The following is a 23,360-nucleotide window of genomic DNA, read 5'->3' as shown; positions in this document are numbered from 1 at the left end:
TTTACACAATTGTTTTGCTTTTGCTCTGACCTTACTGCAAGAGACGTCATTTCTTTCTTTAAAAACTGCCGATATAGCGTTTATAGCTTTCTCATTGAACTCTTCATGCGAAAAAACTGCGAAGCCACCTTCTTTATCAGCTGGCAACACACACAGATCATGCTGTAACAAGTATGATTCTACGTGTTTCACAGGTAATTTCTGACGTGGAGGCTTACAGCTTTTTAAGGCGTCGACACCTTCGGAGTTGATCCTCGTGGCCTCGTCCTCTGGAGCACGTCGGGAAACCTGACGCACAATAGATAAAAGTTCCGGTTTTTTCTTCGGGGGTTGCAGCGCAAACTTTGGTCCGAGCCCCAAGACATCACGTACAGGTTCAGGGAGGCAGAGTCCTTCGGGTATATGTACGTTGCAGGTCGCATTTACGCGCACTTTGCTCACCCAGTCACGTAGATGCCTCAGCTGAAGATTCCAGTGGAACTCCGTCATTTGGTCTGCCAGCCGTAGATGCTTTCGGACTTGCAGTTCCGCTGTGTCTGGTTCATAGGTGCTGCGCAGCTGCGTCCCCAGAAAGGCTCTGAAAAGTCTAGCCTGTCGGAGCCATTCTGAGCGCTGGATTTTTAGGATCCTTGTCCTGTGTCCATTCGACGGAGTGCATCCTCCAAAGAGCGCTCGAACGTCCTCTGGCAGAAGTTTGTTCCTTATGCAGAAACTAAGTGACCTTGCTCTGCACACAGCGTTGACGATGAGGGTGACTATACCGCAAGGATCCCGGAGCACGTGAACAAAAGAGCCCGTTGAACGAGAAATGAAGTCGACGAGGATAGCAATAGGGGCTTGTTGGTACGGCATATCTTATTTTGTTATAGCGCAAGCTTGACAAGGACAAAAGAAGACACATCAGACACAAACAGCGCTACTTTCAACAACAGGTTTATTTCTCGTTCTCGTCGCTATAAACCTGTTGTTGAAAGTAGCGCTGTTTGTGTCTGATGTGTCTTCTTTTGTCCTTGTCAAGCTTGCGCTATAACAAAATAAGATTAACATCAAGAAGTGCGTAGGGTCATGTCTTCATTTTTCTCTCCATACCATTCTTTTCGTTCAGGAATTATTAGGGCGAGTCGCTCGGATCAGGCTTAGCTAGTAAATTCGCTTTGGCCGGTCCGAACACGCACACGGGGCGTCGTCTGCAACTCTCGTCTGTGTGCCCCTCGTCTGCAGCGAACGTGGTCCTGGGCCCAGAGGCCGCTGAATGTGATGTTTGCCTCTCGATGCGCAGGGCGTGCCCAGTCCAGGCAGCGCGGCGGGCGCAGCTCGAAGCGAGCACCACAAGAGGCCATCAACGCTCGCGCGCCGTTGACGTCACCAGCTTGGCCCTGCAGGAGCCTCGCGTGCCTCCCGCACAAAGCTGTAAGTCGCCCCTGGTGGCACAGATCTTGCTTTCGCCCGTTGCCAGTGCTACAACAAACGATAAACACGCGAGCGAAGCAAAAAATAACAACGCACGAGGAAAAAAGAAAGCCTATAGAGAAAAGAAATAGAAGGGCGCCACGCAAAGACGACTCGTGCGCTCCACTTACGCTGAGCGAAGTCACCCATTTTTGTTACTCGAAAGTCTTCCGTATTTGGCCATTCTAGTTTCTCCTTTTGTTTCGTTCTTTTTTTACGAAAACGCTCAGTTCTTGCCGCTTCCTAGATAACCCGCTCGCGTCTTGCTCACCATGCAGAGTCGCGTTACGGTGCGGCGAGCTCTTGCAAAATAATTTTACAGGTGTCACTTTTTAAACAGCAGGCGGCTTCATTTTTTGCATTGTGTGTCCTTTTATTTCTGCCTTGCTGTTTCACCTTCCTGTACCCCGACTCGCAACTGCGTGCCGGAAGATAAACAGTGCCTAGACATAGGCAAACAGCGTAGAGGTGCGAGTGCTCGCACGGAGAACAAGGGGAAGGGTTAAGTTGGCATCGTTTTAGTGAAACGACAATGGAGCCAGATCTGTTCTTAAACGCCGCTCTGCCTCTGCGTGTTTGCATTCCCGCACCTTGGTGCTGCATTCTTATTGAAAATGTCCTGGGCTTTGCTTGCAAAGGGATTTGTTTTCCCAGAAGATTTTTGGGCGGAATCGGGGAAGGCAATGCGCACGAGATCTATCTTATACATTGCTCCAAGTGTTTCGCCCTCTTTTGAACACAGTACAATCACGCCGGAAGAAAACTGAGAGGTAACTATGGGTGATGTTTGTCAATATTCTCTGTCGCAAAAGGTCTCCTCTAGCGTAGTATACTACGACACCCGCGTCCTAAAAGAAATGTTTTCTTTCTGCCAATTTACGACCTGTGCAGATCGCGTGCTCCCTGAGGCCCGAGATGTTATTGGACGAGCTCGCTCATCTGATTCCTTCCATTAGCTTTGCAATCGCGATGAATTCGGCTGTGTAAACGTATACTGTGAAAACGGGTTAGAGTTACAGAAAGGGTACCAGAGGAAGTGAAGTGCACCCGAGGACGAAAATGAGGGAATTTGCAGGCATAACTTTGAATCATCTAGTAAGTCGCGATTACAAGTCGCTGGGGCTGGCCTTCGCCCTGCAAATGACATAAGTACGAGGGCTCATCAGGAAGTCCTTGCCTCCATTTTTTAAATCTAAATTACGGCGCTAAATGCGAAGTCAACATATCCATTCCCAGCGGTGGACCTTTCTTGGACCATGCCTGCCTTATCTGCCGGTAGCTCCGCGGCACGGCGCTGCTGTCAGTTAAAGATGGCGCTCGTGCTTCACACGTTCACGGCGTACGAGCATCATCACACCTCTAGAAAGTGTATTTATCTTGGCGATAAAGCTACTGAAGGCACACTGATGCATGTTTCACCGGCTTTCTCAACGAAGAACATCTCCATTATTTTTCGTGCCAAATTATCCTCGTGTTTAAAGAGAACCATCGTTTTGTCGAACATTGGCAAACAATTGCAAGACCTACAGCGTGTAGCTAAATGCGAACCATGATTCGCGCTTAAATTATTTTAATGCTCTCTTACACGTATATTTAAACCACGCCCTGTCTGCCCTGTGTGCACCCTCCCGCAGATGGAGGGAATCTGGTATACGACGCCGCTTGCACGCTGAACGAATTGTTTGGTATGCTTAGTGGTGCAATCTTTATTTGTCGGGTCATAAAGCTTCTTGTCAAGTTTTTCAGAACCCTGCAAATAAAGATTGCACCATTAAATACATAAAAAAAAATTGTCGAATGTGCAAGTTTCGTTGTGGGATTTTACGCGCCAAAACCTGGATTCGATTATGAGACGCGCCGTAGTGGGGAGCTCCGGATTGATTTTGACCACCTGGGGTTTTTTAACGTGCACCTAAATCTAAGTATACGAGCGTTATTGCATTTCGCCTTCATAGAAATGTGGGTGGCGTGGCCTGGATACGATGTCGCGACCTTGTGCTTAGCAGCGCAACACCATTCGCACTACGCCACCACGGCGGGCTCATCGTAGTTTATTGTGCAGTGTGTGTCAGCGTCTTCAAGTAATGGAACTGAAGTGGTATAATTGCTCCATTTACGACGTCCTTTATTTTTTTAGGTCTGCATAGCTTAAAACAAATGAAACACGCGGTAAAATAATGACTACTTTAGCAATAACGTGATTTTGCACCTGCACTTGATAGTGCGTAATGATTTAATGGAATTTAATCATTACTTAAATACATCCGGACAGTCGGACGAGAGCAGGGAAGGCGGCGCTTTCCCCGAGCGTTCTTCACTGTTTGTTCTTCCGTCGTAGTGCTAGTTGTTCAAGTATGAACAAACCTGCATCAACCAGCCCAAACGGAGGGGGAAGACTGTACCATGAGCGCATCCCAGTGCGACATTTCAATCTGTGTCGGAAAATAACACTTCTAGGGTACTGTTCTGTTCTCTAATGGATGGGCTGCTGTGAAGAGATTTAGGTAGAAAATCACTCAACTGCTCTAATTTCTCTTTCGTCTACAGTAAATAAATAAATAAATAAATAAATAAATAAATAAATAAATCGGTAATGAAGATAGGCATCAGTAAGGAAAAGAGGGTGACGAGAACAGGCCCTCCGTTCGTAAGAGTAGACACGACACTGCTGCAAACATGACAATGACAGGCACTATCAGAATCTGTTCATCTGCCGTGGTGGCGTAGTGGCGTTGGTGTTGCGCCGCTAATCCAGAGGGCGCGTGATCTAATCCTGGCGGCGGCGGCTGCGTTTAGATGGGGGGCGAAATGCAAGAACGCCCGCGGTAGCGCGCATTGGGTGCACGTTAAAGAACACCATGTGGTCAGAATTGATCAGGAATCCCTCACTACGGCGTGCCTCATAATCATATTGCGGTTTTGGTACGTAAAAGAACAAAACGTATTTTTTTCAGACATGTCAGACAACAGCGCTAGGCGGAGTATATGGAAGCAAGCAAACATGCAGTACCTTCTGTTTCGAGCAACTACGATCTATGTAGTACGCACCTAACGTATTGGAACATGTGCGCAGAGGAAAGAAAAAAGAAGAAAAAGAAAACCCTTGTACGTCCCCTTGTTTGTGATACATGTGGTTTACTACTTCCCAACAAGGCAGACACGCCGGCCGGGGAAACGAAAGGGTCACTCCGGGCGCCTTTGTGACAAACATGACGAACTGCTCCGGCTGGCGTGGAGAGTACTTCGACAAATGCGTTCTCTGCCATTTAGAGCTCCGCATAGTATGCATGCGCATCGAAGCTCTCAAAATGCGTTTCTCAGCTTCAACAGAGCGACAGCCGAAGTTCGCCCATCGTGGTTGGGGCAAGTTAGATGCCCGTAGAAACATGCTTACCAAATTATTTCGCATATTGTCCGTTCCTCGGAGCCTCCCCATTGGGATTCAGCCACATAAATGTTTTCATGGCCGTTTACGACCATGTGAGTGACAGAAAAATAATCCTATATGAATGTCCTGAATTAATAATTGGATGCTTCTCAAAACTCCTGATTGTATTCCAAATAACTTTAGTACCCGCAATCTTCGTTCTTCTTTCGTGCGCTATACATTTTCTTGCCTAATATCGGTCTTTTAACGATTACTCCGTTTCAGTATTATTTTGTCCAACGTCCACTTTTCCTTGTCCAGCTTGCTCTCTTTTAGGCTAGTGCGTCCCTTCCCCATCCCTCGCTCACACTAACCGCTGGCTTGTTGTCCAGTCACCCGGAGCGGTAAGCGCCGCGTTCGGAGGAACAAGAAAGAAAGACTCGTCACGCAGTCAGAGAGAGGCGCGATCCCGCCCGTCGACTTTAGGAGAATATCACTGGAGCTTTCTCGGCCATGCTAGGGACATCAATCTTTCTTTTTTTCTTCGAAGTTTTAGCGAGCGTTTTGCTAACAACACCGTGAAGCCCGCTCCAGCGTCGCGGCGCTCTATACTTCGCTCGTTGACCTGTGCCAGCTCCTATCGGGACGGCGGACATGACGAGGCCTCCGCTAAAAGCATCCCCGTCGCAACCCTTGCCAGTCTCGTCGGGCGCACCACGATGCATGTTGACAGCGACAAGGTTCGGTCAGTGCAGGCAGAACGCGGTGCTGGACCGGCGTCATCACCACCCATCAAAGTACCTTATCGACCTTCCAGAGAACGGTAGACAGCAGAAGTTGAGGCCGCTGAAATGAGCTGCTCTTTAAAGCTTTACAAAAGATCACGAAGACAACAACCTAGACGTCTGGCGGAGTAAGTGATACGTGAAGTGGAAAGTACTGTGGGCTCAAACTATATGCGGTGTGCAACTATACTGTCAAATTTCGTGTTTGCGTGTCTGCCACGTATGTCCAACACACCCTCCAGTTGTTCCGTAACATTTATACCAACGTTATGACGCGACGTCGAATCACTTGTAATTAGCGCCAAGCTTCCCATCGACAAAGTGTAATGTGCAAAACAAAACAGAAAATGGTTAAAATTTAATGAATAACTTAGGTTATGTAAGCCTGAGAGTTATGATGTAAAAATATTTCGAGCATTGCATCACATTCTAGACTGAATTACAAATAAGCTCATTGTCCTCCTTCTTTGAACGGTTAGCCAAAAACCTGAGCCTCATTACTTACCGCCCGCCTTTCCTCAGTTATCGGGTTTCCGTGACTTAAAAATTATGGGGGGTTTTACATGCCAAAACCACTTTATGATTATGAGGCCCGCCGTAGCGGAGGACTCCGGGAATTTCGACCACCTGGGGTTCTTTAACGTGCACCTAAATCTAAGTACACGGGTGTTTTCGCATTTCGCCCCCATCGAAATGCGGTCACCATGCCCGGGATTTGATCCCGCGACCTCGTGCTCAGCAGCCCAACACCATAGTTTTCCTTGACTTCTGGGTAAATAAAATCCTAAAGCAGCACCTGTGACCCCGCAACGATTAATATCATTCTCCATTCTTGTAGTCCTTCATTGTTGACTCGCGCACGCCGCCGCGACACCGCGTCATCGCCGGGATTGGACACTCGGCGCGGCGGATGATGAGAGCAAGAACGGAAAGTGAGTCGCCACAAAATACGGCCCCTAGGATATGAGAATTGCCGTAGCGCAGGGCCCTAGGTCCTTTTCTGACCGTCTGGGGTCACGTTTTGTAATCGCCCCTTTTATTTCTCATTCTTAATTTCTTACAATCATGTCGCTCCGAGTTGCCCCCTCCCCCACCCCCCCTTCGCACCGCGATAACGGACGGCGCCCGAGTCAATGCGGAAAGACGGAAAGAACGAATCGAGAACGGAAATGGATCGTTACAAAATACTGCTCTTGGGTTGTTCTCACCTGCACCAAAATCTGAGGACGGGAACGTGTTTTTTTTTTTTCCTTTCCTCTCCCATCGGAATGCGGTAGCCGCGGCCTCAAATCGAAACCCCGACCTTGTGTGCGGCGGTATAACGCCATAAACGCAGAGCCACCGCGGCGGTTGTCTATGGGGTTTCGTATTTTCTTTTTTTTTATAACGGCCACGCTTGTTGCCCTCGGATACGACAAGAAGGAATTGCGCTGCCGCTTGATTTTGTTTGAATCCCGACCGAATACTTTCGTCGCCACTGGCCATTGATTTCGCAAGCGTGCAAATTCAGTTTGAAATGGCGTTTCGGAAATTCTGTTCCATAAGGCATAACAATATTGTCATGGTCGAGATGCGCAATACGTAGGCAGGCCGGTCAGTAACATGGAGAATGGGAACAATAACACGCGCATCCACTTTACGAGCAATACTGGAAGGCACCCGCCGTTGAAAGAAATGAACACCCAAGTGTGGTAGCGACTCAGCGCGGCCGTGGCGTGCACGGTATACAACGCGTGCCTAACTGAACGACACTTTGTGGCCTCCACAGTTTATAATAACAATAATAAGTTATCATTAAACGCAATGTTAGCGTCTCGCTGACCTTAACTTCCTTCAAGAAGTCTCTCAACGAAGTCAATCAGGTATATGCTGTAAGAAAGCGTCTGACGAGTGAAAAATGCACAGCGGGCAGTGATTCCAAGCCCGCGCATATGATACAAAGCCGCTAAGCTGCTCAAGAAATCATCGACCAGCGGAAATTATTCGGGGTTTTAAAGCAACAAAGCAAGCGCCGGGCACTCAGCAGGCTCCCCCTTTTTCACTGGAGAGTGAACGCGCGCTAATCACGCGCGCTGTGGGGCACATAAGAACAACGTGGCTCCGCGCGCGGCGTGACAGCGGCTTCCCGCAGCAACGAGCCCCGAGCGCGGCTCCGGAGCCTGATTTAGTGGCGGTCTTTCCCCGCCGGGCGCCGCACCGCGGACGCGAGCGCACACGCGAGGGGACAACGCGGGCTTGAGCCGCGGCCGCAGATCCGGCGAGCTTCGAGAATCCGGACCGAGCAGCGGGGCCGGCGCCGCTGTCTTCTGTCAAAACGGATGTTTCCGCCTGCGCGATCGAACAAGTGGCCCCGGGTCTTGGCGGTGAAGGGCTTTGCGCCGACCGCGAGTGCTGGTGGCGATGTGTCGCGGCAAGCCGCCTACGCTCGGCGATGTTAAAAGAAAAGGCGGGATGGCGTGCCAGCAGCCACTCGTCATAAGCCGCTCGTTTGCCGGAGGCGGGATCTGGTCAGCAGTATAACGCGGGCGAGCAGGCGCGGCCTCGAAACGCCCATCTGGTGCCCATCCGGGCAGGTATTCACAGGGGCCGTCTGCAATGAAATCTTGCCCTCCGGAGCCCAGTGGACCTATTAGCTAGCGTATACTCACGAAAACTGGCGGCGGCAGGAATAGAGAATTGCGCAAACATTTCGTTTTTTTTTTTCGTTTCTTCGCGTTTCGGTATAGTGCTTTTACCCCCGCTTTTAGTTGAAACATTGCTCAAGAGACGGACCAGAGAGAGACACAGAGAGAATAAACTTTATCTTTAAAAGAGCCTCCGGAGAGGATGAGGCGGCTGCAGCGCTTTCGGAAGGTGTCATCGCATGCGAATGACTACCGCAAACGCGCTGTGACCCGGTGTCGCCCGCGCCGCTCTCGCGCTCCGCAGGCAGCTCTCGCAGCATCTTGATTATAATATTAAAAAAAAAAAATACCGGCCGCCTACAGGTACTGGAAATTTCGGTCTATATCTGACGCATGTTCCTTCGTGCGTCATTTCTTCGTGGACCATTCAAATTCTCTATTTGATACATATACTATGCTTTCTCTCTATTTATCTCGTCGATACCTTCCACGCCGCCGCGGTCGGCCTTCACCGCCGCGACCCTATAGACGCTTCTACACGTTTGCGTGGGAACTCTAACTTCATTTGCAGGACGGCGAGTAGATAACTCGTCGGGCTTTACCAGTGCTCTTTTACGTAACGTTTTCTAGTTCCGGGCTAAGCGTGGGCTCGCTTTTGACACGCGCATTTCTTGTCGCCCTTTCGGAGCCGGTAACTAAACAAGAATGAAGCCTCTTGGAACAGGGTCCTCGTCCGTCCCTCGTAGGCGCTTACCTAAGCGTTAAAGTGGCGACACCTTTGCTTCGAAACGAGTGACGGCAGCTGTCGTGGCTTGCTCAAGCGCGCGGTTCTAGTTAATTGTGTCCCACTATATGGTCGTTCTCCGTTTACATAAGCGCATAAAAGAACGCTCCTGCGCGCAATGAAGCAGCCTTACTGCTGACATATACGAACTGTATATTTCGAGAAGGACGACAGGTCACGTTACACACCATTCTATGCGACAGGAAGGACACTGCATCGTCCACTCGACTGTTGGTGTGAGGCCTTTAGCAGGTTGCTTGGAAACAGGCATCTTGCTCTAGGATGTTTTGCTAACCCAAGCTCCGTTGAATCAAGAGCGGGAGCAAAGAACGAGAAAAAGGGGCAAGGTGAGGGAGGAGGGGGAGGAAGAAGTGGGAGAGTAGGAGGACAGTAATATGAAGGATTGTCCCTCCAGAAGGTGCACTGCCTACGTTCATTGTTTCTCCATTTTCCGGACGTACATAATGGAGAGACACGTGGCCGACATACCGTCAGCAATAGAAGACTATTGGATTGCAGGTACGAAGGCAGAGAGTTCGTATCAGGCGCTGCTCGTTTGTAGCAAAACATAGAAAAAAATAGGAGATGTTAATGCGGAATGACGTAACATTCAACTTAAAAGGATGATCATTAATTCTGCGAATAAATGGACTGGAGCCAAGGAAGTTTTAAAATATCATGCAGGGAAAATTATGCCCCGATAGCGAAGCCGGACCAGCGCCATATTATGAGGGGCACAATAAATCATCGGCTTATAGCGAAGGAAAAGAAGCGCTTTCCTCATTAAGAGGGCCAATTTCACCGTACAGATGCTGGTCGACGTGTACCTTTGGGTTGCTGGATTTAGGATGAAGCCCGAACGTCGTGGCAAGCTTTACTGGAGATCACGTCTTCAATACTCAGTCGAAGGTAATACTTCTGCCGGGAACAACATGCTTTTCTTTTTTATTAGCATATATATATATATATATATATATATATATATATATATATATATATATATATATATAGTACATTAACAGAGCAAAAACACTTGACCTCTGAGTGTACTCTAGACGGTAAGGCTCAAGTTCAGAGATGAAGTGGGCGCAAGCACTAGCTTCACCTCTGATGGTTGGGTGCGGCGCACACGTGCATATGTCCTGTGCACGGGGAGGCTGTTGCTGCCTACGGTCGCAACTCTACGGGGGCGCTGCGAGCCTGCGAGGGAGAGACCACTCAGGCAGCCTACAGCCCTCTCGGCCCACTCTGCTCGACAGGAGGCGCTGACGCGTTCGCTCCAAAGTACCTCGGTGCACTAGTTTTAACACCTGGCACGTGCTGCTGAACCCTACTCCTAACGCTTAGTGAAAATTTAACGGCCGTGACTTGTGCAGGCCCAGCGATAAACGCGCGAAGTGATGTACCTTTCCATTTGGCTGCAACTTCAGATGATTAGACGCGTTGTATAGGAAGCGATGCACGGCTTGCATCATTTATTGCTGAAAGGTGGGAAAAAATGAAGCAAAATAAGAAGTGAGGGTTATGAAACGTGTATATTTACGGTCCTTCGTTTGGCGTTCTTCATTTTCTAAATATCAGGGCGGCGGGGGGGGGGGGGGGATTAAGATAGGGTTTTATATTAAGAAAGAAATACCGGGGAAAAATCGAGGGGGGGGGGGCTTCTTTTCGCCTTGCCCAAACATCGGGCATAATTTGGAGGATTTCTTGCTTTGCAGCCCCAAGTTCGGCATCTTTCAGTAACTTTTACAAACTCGTAACACATACAATGCTCTTTTTCTGGACAGAAATGTTCTATTTAAACAAGCATATCCACTCACACGAACATGTCTAATTTCAAAGAGCGGTGCTCGCAAATCAGTCCCCCACTACAGGGGGCCTCATAATCACATCGTGGTTTTGGCACGTAAAACCCCGGAATTCGATTTAATTCAAAACGGCGTTTAAAATATAATCTGGACTAGCCCTTTTCTTTTCGTCAACATTCAATAAAAGTGATAATACGCCCGCCTGCGATATGAAGGGCGTGTGCAAAGATTTGCCTTCATTATTTGATATAAATGGGTAGCGTTGCAAAAGGCCATTGTCAACAGTGAAGATTGACTGAAAGTAGCTGTTAAAGAACTTGGCTCTCTGTTTTACGCTCGAGGTAGGCGTAGGTGCTTGGTTATTAGGCTTCAGACTTACGTATCGCCAGAACCTATGAAGAGCCGATTTAACAAAGCTGCGCATACAGTGACTGAGAAAGTGTTTTTTCGCCACACTCACTTTACTTTTCAGGGAGCTTGAAAGCAGTGAGATTCGCGACCCAACACTACTGCAAGGGCGAGCTTTCCCAGCTCTTCTGAGCCCCTTTATTTTGCGCTTGGTATGGATTATTTCATGCGCGATCCATGGATTGTGCTTTCTTAAGGTTTTTTTTATTCCAAACAAATGTGTCTATGGAGTGCCTAAATATTTATAAACGTTGTCCATACCATATCTACCGACGAGTGTTCGCCTGAGGGGAGCTCCGAGACGTTGTGGAATTCATGAGCAAGATATGCCGTGATGGCAGCATCGTTCGCTCCCTTGCATGCATGTTCCCGTTTCGTTGTGCCTTCTGTATGAACTAGATTTGGATATGTTACGAACACAAAACACTCTTGTGATCAGACAAGCCTTCCAATGTTTCTACATTACAGGGACGTTTCGAAAATGGATCACTGATAAAAACACATCTAGAACTGAAGTCGAAGAGCTTATTCATTAATATTTAATTCGCCTCTCTGGCGCATTACCACCGTTGAAGTATATGCGACATGCGGGACGCGCGATACAAATGCGCCAATGCCGTATTTATGCCAAACGCGGCTACAAAAATCCAACAAACTATCGTTCTCTTAACGTCGGTAGGCATTGGATATATTATACTTTTATACTCCATATGCCAGTGTGAAGCGAAAACAAGGTATATGCCATATTAATTATACTACTAAAACTATGATATATCTTGTACACTTGCTCGCAAAAGCTGGGCAGCGTTCATTAGCTCTGTAACACCTGCATTTATTTTTATCGTTTACAAAAGGGCCAATTTCGGGGAGAAATCAGGTTTAACCCAATATTCATGACTTTTGTTCATGGCACAAATATAGGGAATTACGGGGTTTTACCTGAAAACGAGGACCCCTACGTAAATTTTATGCAAAAGGCAAATGTTTACTGTGGTGGCGCTTGAAAAGAAAGATCACCTTTCTATGCTTATGACAGTTATAAGATCCCTCCAACCTGTCTCACTGAGCACCACACAAAACCTTTTTTAGGACTCTAACAACATCGAAAATAAAGAAGTGAAAATGAAAGAAAAATGCAGCGCTTGCAATAAAATCTAAAACACTGTCGTATGACTCACAGTTTCTAGGGGCGTCGCTTACATTCTGAAATGCCTTCGCGTTGAATTGTGGATAAAACAAAAGTTGACACTCAACGTGTGACTTTTATCGGCACCCATCGGACAGTATGTGAGAGTTGAATCTGGCATTCTGGCATTACTGGCATTCCCTATGAAGCGGGGCGGTGACAAATAGTCACCTAGCCTGCTCGATTTAACACAGTATGCTAAACATATTTTTCATTGTAGCGTTTTTCTACACATTTCCTTTATCTTTTTTTTCCTCTAAACTTGGCTATCTACCATATACCGCTACCTATGCTGCAACCAGCCAGGTTGTATCCATATCTTCCCTGTCTTTTTCGCAGGAATAATCTAAGCATTTCTTGCTTATCTCGACTGCTGACCGGTTCATACTTCCGTTTACTTTAAATACAAGTGCTTCTGGAAGATGTACAGGCGCCCAAATCTTTAACTGGTGTGCGGGAGCGGCGACTTTTCCGGGCGTCAGCGCCGTATGACGCGGCGAGGCTGGAAACAGCCTAGTAGACGATGGGCCCAGCTGAGCGCGCTTTGTCCTCATGCGCTTAGCCTCAGACTGTTTCCAGCCTCGCCCCGTCAAACGGCGCTGACGCACGGAAGTCGCCGCTCCCGCACACCAGTTAAAGATTTGGGCGCCTGTACGTTACCTACGGATCTCACTGGGTGAATCCTTTCGCATACAATTAGGATGTGCTGAGTGGTCTCCGGATTTTCGCTGCAGCATACACAAGCCTCATCTTGTTGCGAATATTTCCATGGAGAGATGATGAATGAATGCAACGAGCGTCCCTATGGAAATGGGGTGGTGGGTTGCGCCACCAAGCTCTTGTCCTTATTTTGCCTAATGTCCTACCTATCTTTCTGGAAACACACATACACACACACACACACACACACACACACACACACACACACACACACACACACACACACACACACACACACACACACACACGCACACACGCACACACACGCACGCACACACGCACGCACACACGCACGCACACGCGCACGCACACGCGCACACACACGCACACACACACACACACACACACACACGCACGCACGCACGCACGCACGCACCGGAGTCCTCCACTACGGCGTGCCTCATAATCAGAAAGTGGTTTTGGCACGTAAAATCGCATAATTTAATTTTCTATTGCGGACAAGTTTACTTTCTCCCTGAACTATCTCTGAACCCAATGGCTTCAAGGAGGCCAGAGGAGCCTGAACCGACATCTGGGTAGATATATCCACATTCTTTCTTTTCTCTCCTCATCTGTTCTTCCCTTTTCCCCTCCCTACGTGTAGGAAAGCCAAGCGGGCACGTCCTTGGTTAACCTCCCTACCTTTCTCTCGTCGTTTCTCTCTCTCTCTCTTAATAAGACATCTTCGATCCTAGCCTGGAATGTGACAAAGAAAGAGGTACACCGACCAAATAAACTTATTTAAAAGACAAGACGGTTCGGCTTCCATACGGAAGCCTTGTTCACAACAACCCTATTGCAAAAACCAGCGTCTTCCAGTGCCTTGCAATGGGAAACCAGCGCGTTTTTTGACACTGGATCGCACTGCGACACTGGCGCTCGCTGGGAGCCACTGGGAAACCAGTGAAAATGCTGGGTCGCACTGGACGAGACGCCGGTTCCACTGCCATGACGCTGGTTCGCACTGGAAACTGCGCTTGTTGTGTTTGTGCCGCGCTGGCTCTAGTGCGCGAGGACGAGCGCTGCTGAATATTAAATGCTTTATTCAATTTCACCGCTTGATACTAGTCTATTATGCTAAATAACGTCATATCTTGGGGTCATAACACTCTATTTCGTGTCGCAGCTTAGAATAAAGGTGCGTAAGCTGCCCTGTTTATGCATGCACATTTGACACTGGCGATCACTTTCGCTTTTTGCATCTGCCCTTTTGACTCGGCAGATGGCTAAATTCTTGGAAGTAATCACGCAAACGCAGAGGGCGCCGCGTTTTTTAGTAGTTTGCACGTAACATATGACTGGCAGTTGTCGCCGTTGTAGCAGTGTTGTTGGAGTGGACACGAAATCTAGAAGTTGTTCAGACGCGCTCGAAGGGACCCCGAGTTCGAAGCTTACCGCTGATTGATATTATCGCACCGATGACGAAGCTGAGGCGATTCGTGCGCTTCCACTTTCCCTATTGCACTGAAGAAAGGTTCTGAGGCTCAAATACACACATTTTAGCTTTCGCCAGCTACCCGCGCCGAGATCAGTGCCAACCGAAGCTCAGGTCTAGCGTATCCGCCGAGTCAGTCTGCACGCTATCGGTGCGCCTAGGCTCAGGAATCAACAAGTCTAACAAAGATAAATCACTGCATATTTCAGCTTTCGCATCGGTAGTCTTAAATAAATCTTTTTTTTTTTCGTTTATACAGTGTCAGAACAAGAAGCCATGAGCGCCGATGTGACGAGTCATAAACACACGTATATGTGCTGTCGCCGAAGGCTGCCAGAACTAGCCTACGCTTCTCTGACGAAGATCTATGACTAGACAGATGTGTCGATTGAAACGCATCACTGAACTAAGAAAGCGTTGCATATACCTTGCGTGAAGGACAAGACACGGCTATCGAAATCGGCAGTGACAGCCCATATAGCGTCCCGGGTCGGCGGCTCATTTAGGACTTTTTTCGATGTTAAAATACCGATCGCAACGAAAAATCGATGTTGTGACACTTCCAAGCATACTACTGAATGCGGACAGCAACTTTTTCTTTCTAGTACAGGCGTGAAGTTTAGTTGATGGGCGATAGCGCATCTACTATGTTTCTGCGAAACTCTGTGAAACTGCTTCTGGATCTTGACATGGCAAATTACCCAGCGATGCCCATCTGCCGGCGTGGAGTATGTATGCTGTAGTTCGCACATGCACGATGATTGTTTTGTATGTTGCCATGTCGGTAATAAAAAAAAATCTAGCGTGGCGTAGTGTTAAAGTACCGGGCTTGGCATCTGTTGGTCCGACGATGAAATCCTGTTAAAACAACTTTTACTTCTTATTTTTTTATTGCGCTAGAACGCTATCTGTTGCGTTCTGTATTCAAAAATATATATACGTTGGCCAGGCACCGCATATTCAAGGCTCTAGAGCTGTTTTTCACACCAGTACGCCGCACCTGCCCAGCGCCCTAGCATCCAGTCCGCGACGCTGGGACCATAATCCGGCATGGCACTGAACACCGGATACTGGGTTTTGCAATAGGGAAGGCTTCCGTATGGAAGCCGGAACGTCTTGTCTTTTAACTAAGTTTAACTTGGGGTCGGTGTACGCCTTTCTTTGTCATGTCTCATACCGACCACACAAGCTTCCGTCGAACTCTCAATTGTTCCAGGTTCGCGACACCCTCTCGCAGACTCTTCTATATATATATATACATATATATATATATATATATATATATATATATATATATATATATATATATATATATATATATATATATATATATATATATATATATATATATATATATATATATATATATATATATATAAAAGAGTTGTCGCTATTCGCTGGTGACGGCTACGACCTTTTCAATTGGTTACAATATAGAAGTTTGGTTAGTATACAATAATCTTTTGTAAAGAACGCTAAAGCGGGATCACAGCTAAGCCCGCTTTGAACTCTTTGATCGAGCTGAGTCCTTTTTTGTCCTCCTCCTCCTCCTTGATCGAGCTGAGGAACAAAGATCGCTGTACATATCAGTCAGCAATCGCTCACATTCCTGCTCCCAGGACTTTTTCCCATCCAGTTTTTTCCAGTCAATCTTGGCTAAAGAGCGCTAACACTTTTGCTCCTGGAGTGATCTTCGGTATGAGAAGCGGTAAGTGAAAGCACTGATCCTTGTAAACACTTCTGCATTCAATATTCCTCTAAAATAACTGTCGTTCCATTCCCACGGCAAATCTTTACTTCACCTTCCTGATACCTTGCAGTTGGGAAATGCACAGCCCACTTGGCTTCATTCAGGTCGACAGCTGCATCAGTGTCCGATTTCATGACAGGATTTTCATTTAACAAAAGCATGACTACAATGGCCGGAGAACAGGAACCCTTCACATTGTGGCACCCGATGAGTACCGCTCACCTCCTTCCCCCTACCTTCCTTTTTGCTTTGCTCATCTTAGCTAAACACCCTTACTCATGGTGTTTACGACGTGCCCTATAGTTAAGTATAGGCAATTGACACGCGCATGCGGCTCCCCAATATCGGCGGCATGTCCTAATCACAAGTTTAATAGTCGTTTTCTTCGACCTGGTGGTCCGAGGAAGCGTTGCTCCTGTCGACGCTCCGCGTGGTGTTTGTCAGCTTTCGCAAAAAACAGACTGGACCTGTGTTCATCAATGAGGCATCGAGGGACAGCGATAAGTAATTCGGATTAGGCTCTTCGTTGCATTGTAGGACCGGTGCTAACCCCCTCCCCCCCGAAAGAAGGGGGAAAAAGAAGCAAAGAAGAAAAAGAACGTGCGGCTAAGATGACCCCTTTCCAAATCTTTCGGAAATGCCTCGCCAACGAGATCAGCTCAGGCAAATCCCATGGACGTCATCTTCCCCTTCCCCGCAAAATGCCGTAAACTGATGGTGGGCTACTGGATCAACTTATGTGATAAACATGCTTATTCTCTCTCTCTCCTGGATGCAAGAATGTACAGTCCAGTCTTACTTCTATTTAGCCTCGATCTGATCCGGCTGGCGCTGTTGAAGTGCACCTGAGAGCTCCTTACGCACAGAGCCTAAGGGACATTCTCTTTCGGGTCAGGATAATTCCTCTTTAACGACTGTGCTGGCATAGTGCCGTTGAAGTGTCCTAAAGAGGGCAGCGCTGGCTTTTTGCTTTTGGGGTTTTAGTTCGAGCTCTGTAAGCTGTCGTTAAGCGCACGAACGGCCCTTTCCGCGCTATCCTAAAAGAACTACGTATCAAACGTATCAAACGATATCAAACGTATCAAAGGCAAATTTAAAACCCACTACCAGAGTAAACCCCGAGGGAGAGAACGAGCGTGGAACGGAAAGAAAAGGGAATAAAAGGAACCAGACAGCAATACCGAGGCTCAAATAAATTATCCAGCAAATCTGCTTATCCCGGTTGTTGACATTACGTAAACTAAGATATTACCGACCGGCAATGATCTTCAAGCATCTGGATTTTGGGCGGGAAGTAATTATAATCATTTTTCAAACTTGCAGAAGTACTGACATTGTGCGCATTGTTAGCATCAGAAGCGACCTTTTGCCCCGCGAGTCGCTCCGTTCTCTCGCAGCGCGCTGGCTGAACCGCTGGCGGGTGACGTAAGCCGAACGTCTCCTCGAGGGGCACGGCTTTGCGCTCGCCGCAGCCTCCCAGTTTCGGTTTAGCGCGCTCGGATAGCTTGAATTCGTCGTGCCACAGTTCCGCGTGTAGTCACATTTTTCCAGATCCAAAAGTTCATATAGCTTGCACAATTAACTCGCTTCAATTACCCAATTAGGGTGAGCCTGCTGAAACTAATAGATTAAATGTTAATTTTTTAATTTGTGTTAATTAGCGACTAATTTCCCCGTATAAGCCGTCACCGTGTGGTCGCCACCACTGACGGCATGCCTCCGAAGAAACCGTCCTTTTATTTGAGTAAGACTATTTTTAAATATTAGCTAAAGTCTTCGTAGGAACAGCCAGTCATGTTGAGTATTCCTGGAATAAAATTAGTTGCGAATTTGGCGCTCTTTCTGCCTCCTCTTATTTCTTCCGTTCCCTCGCGCCATTAAACACTATACATTATCATTTTGTTCGTTGATTTTAACCGTGCGCCACACATCCTCTTTAAACTTGTGCTTGTCTTTTGGTGTTATTTTACTATGATAATTGACATTTAAGTAATTTTGTTTCCGTCATGCAGTGGAAACGGCTTCAGAGGATGCAATAGTGAAAGGGTGGACGCAATAAATAAGCCACCAAAAGCGTCAATGGTCATCTCGACCAGTTCCTATGAAGTATCCAAGCAGCGCACGGAATGCTACATCATGGCCATTGTCTCACCATTTAAACAAGGAAGGAAAAAGTGGAGAAGGAAAGGCAGGGAGGTTAACCAGTTTAGGTTAACCGGTTTGCTACCCTATACATGGGAGCGGGATGGGGGGATGAAAGCGCAAGCCATGCTTATGGACAGGTTGTGTGTTTATTATCCCTCTATTAGGTTGTCCATATTTCCATCTTTTCAACACTAAACTGCACCGTGCACTCTTCAACAATACTTGTTATGGCTTATGTCAAAAAAAAAGAAAGAAAGAAAAGTGAGAATGAACTTGTTTGCTTATTTGCTTATTTCTTCAAGTAGAACCCGTCTGAAAAAATTAATTCTGGGGTTTTACGTGCCAAAACCACGATATGATTATGAAGCACTCCGTAGTGGGGGACTCCGGAAATTTGGACCCCCTGGAGAGTATAACCCATCTAGCAGCGCGGACAACGTATATATATCTTCGTTAAAGCAAAATAACGACCCGGCTCCTACTTCCATTATTATCTGCTATGTTTAGTTCAGCGACTCAAACATGAAATCAGTATCCAAACAAAGCCATAGATGCTATGTTTAAAATGGGAGCCCCTGCTTTTTTTTTTTCGTTTTCTCTTTCGCGCGCATTTCTTTCTCGAAATTCCTAGCGCTCTTGCACGGAGGAACGGAATACAAAGGAGTAAACTGACATCATGCAAATGAGGAAAAGAAGAAAACAATCATTCCTGTGGAAGCTCTCCAAAGAGTTTCTGTGAACCGCGATTTATTCGCTCGCCAAGCCTGAAAAGCGGGTCACGTGACCAAGCACTCAAAGCGCCCACAAGTCGCTCCGGCGCTCGCCTCGAACTATACGAGGTGTGGCGTTGGGCGCATCACTCAGCGTTCAATTCAATCAGGCTTCAATTCAATCAGCGGAAGATAGAAGAGGACCCCCACGGAATAGGGCGCGAACCGCTTCCGTCGGAATCCGGAAGACTGGTAACTTCCGTGCATCAGTCCCATTGCGCAAGCACGCACTGAGTGAATACCGCGCATGCTGCACTATAGTATTCATACTCTGCTACATCGATGAGTTAATGCGCCATCGGCTTCTCTGTTTCAAGCCACAACGTTCGCCGCGCTGGTCTGTTCTTTTGTTCTGCCGGCTTTATATTGTGCTCGAAGCCTGTACCACGCATAATATGGCCTGGCCAGTTCCAATTTGTGATGGGTAGCATTCTGTGGCGAGTACCCCAAGAATTTTGTTAGCAAAATCGGGCAAAATTGTAGCGAACTGAAAATTTGTGATAGGTAAACCTAAATATGGGGGTGGGCCGGCTTGAAATTTGTGGTTGGCTAGCACCGAAAAAAAAGCACAATCTAGGCCAAACATAGGGATAGAAATGTACGAGTCGAGCCCAAGAATGCTGCGCATTAGGAGACAATTTTATGAATTTCCGTTTCTCGTAATGTCAACTAGAATTTCGGCTATCCCTGTTTGCTTTCTGATCCAAACCGCTCTCTTCCTGTCTCTTAACGTTACGCCAAACATTTTTCGTTCCATCTCTCTTTGCGCGGTTCTTAACTTTTCTCGAGCTTCTTTGTTATCTTGCAAGTTTCTTCCCCATATATTGGCGCCGGTAGAATGCACTGATTATACAGCTTTCTTTTTGATGATAATGGTAAGCTTCCAGTCAGGATTTGGTAATGCCTTCCGTGTGCAATCCAACACATTTTTATTCGTCTGTAAATTTCCTTCTCATGGCCAGGGTACCCTGTGAGTAATTGACTTGAGTACTTGACTTGAGTAATTACTGTGAGTAATTGAGATAAACGTACTCCTTTACAGGATTAACACTGTTGCGCAACGCGACGAAGAGGCAGGACTTAAGCGAGAAAACAACACACGACGCCTGAGCGCTCCGGTGTCGTGCATTGTTTTCTCGCTTAAGTCCTGTCCCTTTGTTGCGTTGTGCAAGAGTGTTATCTGTGTCGAACTAACTAACCCACTGCGGTATTTTTCTGCAGTCTCTAGAGGATGACTGGCGATCATGAATTCTTGTTGCATTGCCAGGCTATTGAACATTACCTTTGTCTTATGTCGTTGTATACTTATGTATAGGTGCAGGTTAATGAGCCTCAGGTGGTCAAAATAAATCCAGAGTCTCCGATACGGCAAGTAAAAGATTAATTTACCCGTGATGACGTTTGCAAAGTCCGTTTGCTTGGCACCACGCTCTATCTTTGTCCTGCGCAAAGTATCGCGGTTTAAGCCACAGGCACGCCACTGGAACGGGCTATCATTGGTTGTGGTATGTTCGCAGAGGGACAAGGGCAAAAAGAAAAAAAAAAGGCGCAGTACGCGACGCACCATGCTTGATTGCCGGATGCGAACTCGCGTGAATGCTCGAAAAAACTTACCCGCAAGCCCCGTGTCGCGTCCTTAAGACTCAGTCAAGGGGCGTCCAGGTTGGAGGATTATGTCGCCCCCTTTGGCTGGGATCCAGCTTATGCAGTCGGCAGTGGAAGGCACTTGAACTCCGGAAAGCTTGTGTCTTTTTGCGTGCAAACTCGAGACCGATCTCTGAGTCAAAGATACTCGGACCGTGGCCACATTTGTCACTGGCACGAAAAGCGCTTTGCGCACTTGAAGTAACCGGTTCGAGGAGACTGCTTGCAGTGCTCCTGTGCATCCTCCTACATGTATTCAGCGCTCCCTCTCTCCCTCTTTCTATTCCCTATTTCCCTTATCCCCAGTGTAGGGTAACAAACTGGAAGCTCGTTTGTTTGACTTCCCTGCCTTTCCTCTTCTTTTGGACCACCTGGGGTTCTTTAATGTACACCTAAACCTAAGTACTCGGGTGTTTTCGCATTTCGCCCCCATCTAAATGCGGCCGCCGTGGCCGGGATTTGATCCCGCGACCTCCGTGTTCAGCAGCCCAACACCATAGCCACTGAGCAACCACGGCGGGTTGGCACTTTGATACGGGTCCTAGATAGTAGGTCTGACGTCCTTATCCACGACCTTGGCGCTACATATGACGTGGTCGGGCCAATAGCGACCGCGCTTTCACTGGAAGGTGCGCGCCAAGCGAAGCAACGTGCGGGCATGCAGATGCTCTGCCCTCGCCAAAGCGTAGCGCCTGCCGTAGAATCCTGCGCGCTGCACAGAACTTTGTGGCAACGTACGCCGCCGCCGGCTTAGGCTGAAGCACGAGCGCTGTTTGCGAGAAAAGCCCCTGGCGCGCTTGCATTCTGTTTCCCGCACCCAAAAGACAAAGCTCAGTGTTTTCTTTTCCCCTTTATTCTTTCGCATATCATCGCCCTGTGTCTCGGAAAAAGAACGGAGGCGCCTCAGAGCCACTTCCTTCTCCCGTGCTACCCCTACCACTCACGAGAAAACTTCGTAGCCAGGTGCCACTTGAAATCGTTTTTCTTTGTCTTCATGCCAGATTTTATATCTATGTCAATTTTCTTGTCTTCATTTTTAATGAAGGCAAATTTGTTTCTACGTAGGTTCATGAGTAAGGGTAGCACACGATCAATCCCGTGACTGCAGCCGAATCTCTTTTCTTTTTAGGCGTTATAGAAAACATTTTCAAAATGTCGATTATGAATCACTGCTTGGAAAGTAAAACTGTCACTCACATCAAGAGCTAGTGAGTGTGAAAAAAAATATTAGCCGTTGTACGTGATAAGGTGCGCGGTGATTATATAAATATGTCGAAAAGAAATGAAGTGGGGAACTCCGTGAGAATACTTCCGCCTAGGTCAAACAAGTTCCAGCGCAGTGAACACTTAGAGGCCTGTAATCTTATTTTGCAATTTCCTTAAAACTCAATATGCAGTGATAATTCGTCGTGCTACTGAAGTGCTAGAAGATGCTTTCTTTAGGTTCCGTTTGTAGCGGCAAGGCTCAATGCCTCACGCATGTAGCGCCTGGACTCGCAGGAAGAATCGCCAATGGCTACTAAATATCTGTAGATCTCCGGTGCGAGAAAGTTGTAGCAAAGAGTTGGAGTAGCTAAGATGTTTTCTACCTCCCTATCGCAGTAGATTTATAACAGAACCCCCTAGTCGAAAGACAGGCTCCAGGCTGAGGCTTTCGTTTCTTCGTCCACTGTCAATCTCCATAAATAGTTCCGATGAGGCCATAATCTAGAAACTCTCCTGTACTGATATTTTGGCGAACATTAATAATCTCCAGTGGGTAATATTTATCGAGAGTAGCCTAGTATAATTGTGGCGTAAACCCTTCCATCAGCAAACAGATACCGCTAACGAGCACTGCTACGGCACTTTCCTGGTCACTGGCTGTGTCCTGGCTGGTTGGGTAACTGGGTCCTGCTAAGACTCTTGTACCTGTCTGTGGTAGGACCACTAACCAACGCGGTCGGTGGTGTTTGGCACGCGCGCTGGACTGTCAACCCTTCTGTCATTACAAGCAGAGAGTCCTGTCCATTTCTTGGCCACGCGTCTCGCTGGTTTCCCTACTACAAGCACAGGCATTGCGCGTGCAAACCAAATAGACGAGGTTTTGGTACATACACACCGCACACGTATTCCAGCACAAAACGAGCCCGCTGCTTGTCAGCGGTGAAATCACGTACTCTCCATCTAATTGCAGTCCATGCATGCGTTACATAAAAACACATGCAGTGACGTACCAACGAGTATTGGACGCATAAATTTATTACTGACATACGCGTACGTACGAGAACGCTCACAACCGCTTCCGACTGAAGCAGACGCACGCAGGACAACCGGTCGTGAGCAAACGACGGCAGCTGATTTTTCAGGTAGAACGTTATAACCAGTGCTATCTTTATGTGTTTGTGCAGCCATGACCTACTAAAGGCGTTGTAATGCTCTCGGAAAGCGTACTGCAATCAATTTTAAATACTACCCTGAGAGCGCACAGTCAATAAACATTTGA

At 47.4% G+C, this 23,360-nt stretch overlaps 1 protein-coding gene across 2 annotated transcripts in view; it reads left to right on the top strand.

Annotated features, from left to right (window-relative positions):
- The window catches only part of LOC135902871 (U-scoloptoxin(11)-Sm5a-like), a 192,093-nt gene that overhangs the window by 50,368 nt on the left and 118,365 nt on the right, over positions 1-23,360 (top strand). For both annotated transcript variants that reach the window (XM_065433139.2, XM_065433143.2), the window contains exon 2: positions 1,280-1,410. The gene's annotated coding sequence lies outside the window, so the exon portion shown is untranslated. The remainder of the gene's footprint in view (positions 1-1,279; positions 1,411-23,360) is intronic.

The sequence above is a fragment of the Dermacentor albipictus genome, chromosome 1 (assembly GCF_038994185.2).
Source record: "Dermacentor albipictus isolate Rhodes 1998 colony chromosome 1, USDA_Dalb.pri_finalv2, whole genome shotgun sequence".
NCBI classification, from domain to species: Eukaryota; Metazoa; Arthropoda; class Arachnida; order Ixodida; family Ixodidae; genus Dermacentor; species Dermacentor albipictus.
Note: the sequence above shows the minus strand (reverse complement) of the source record. Positions and strands in the feature narration are given on the sequence as shown.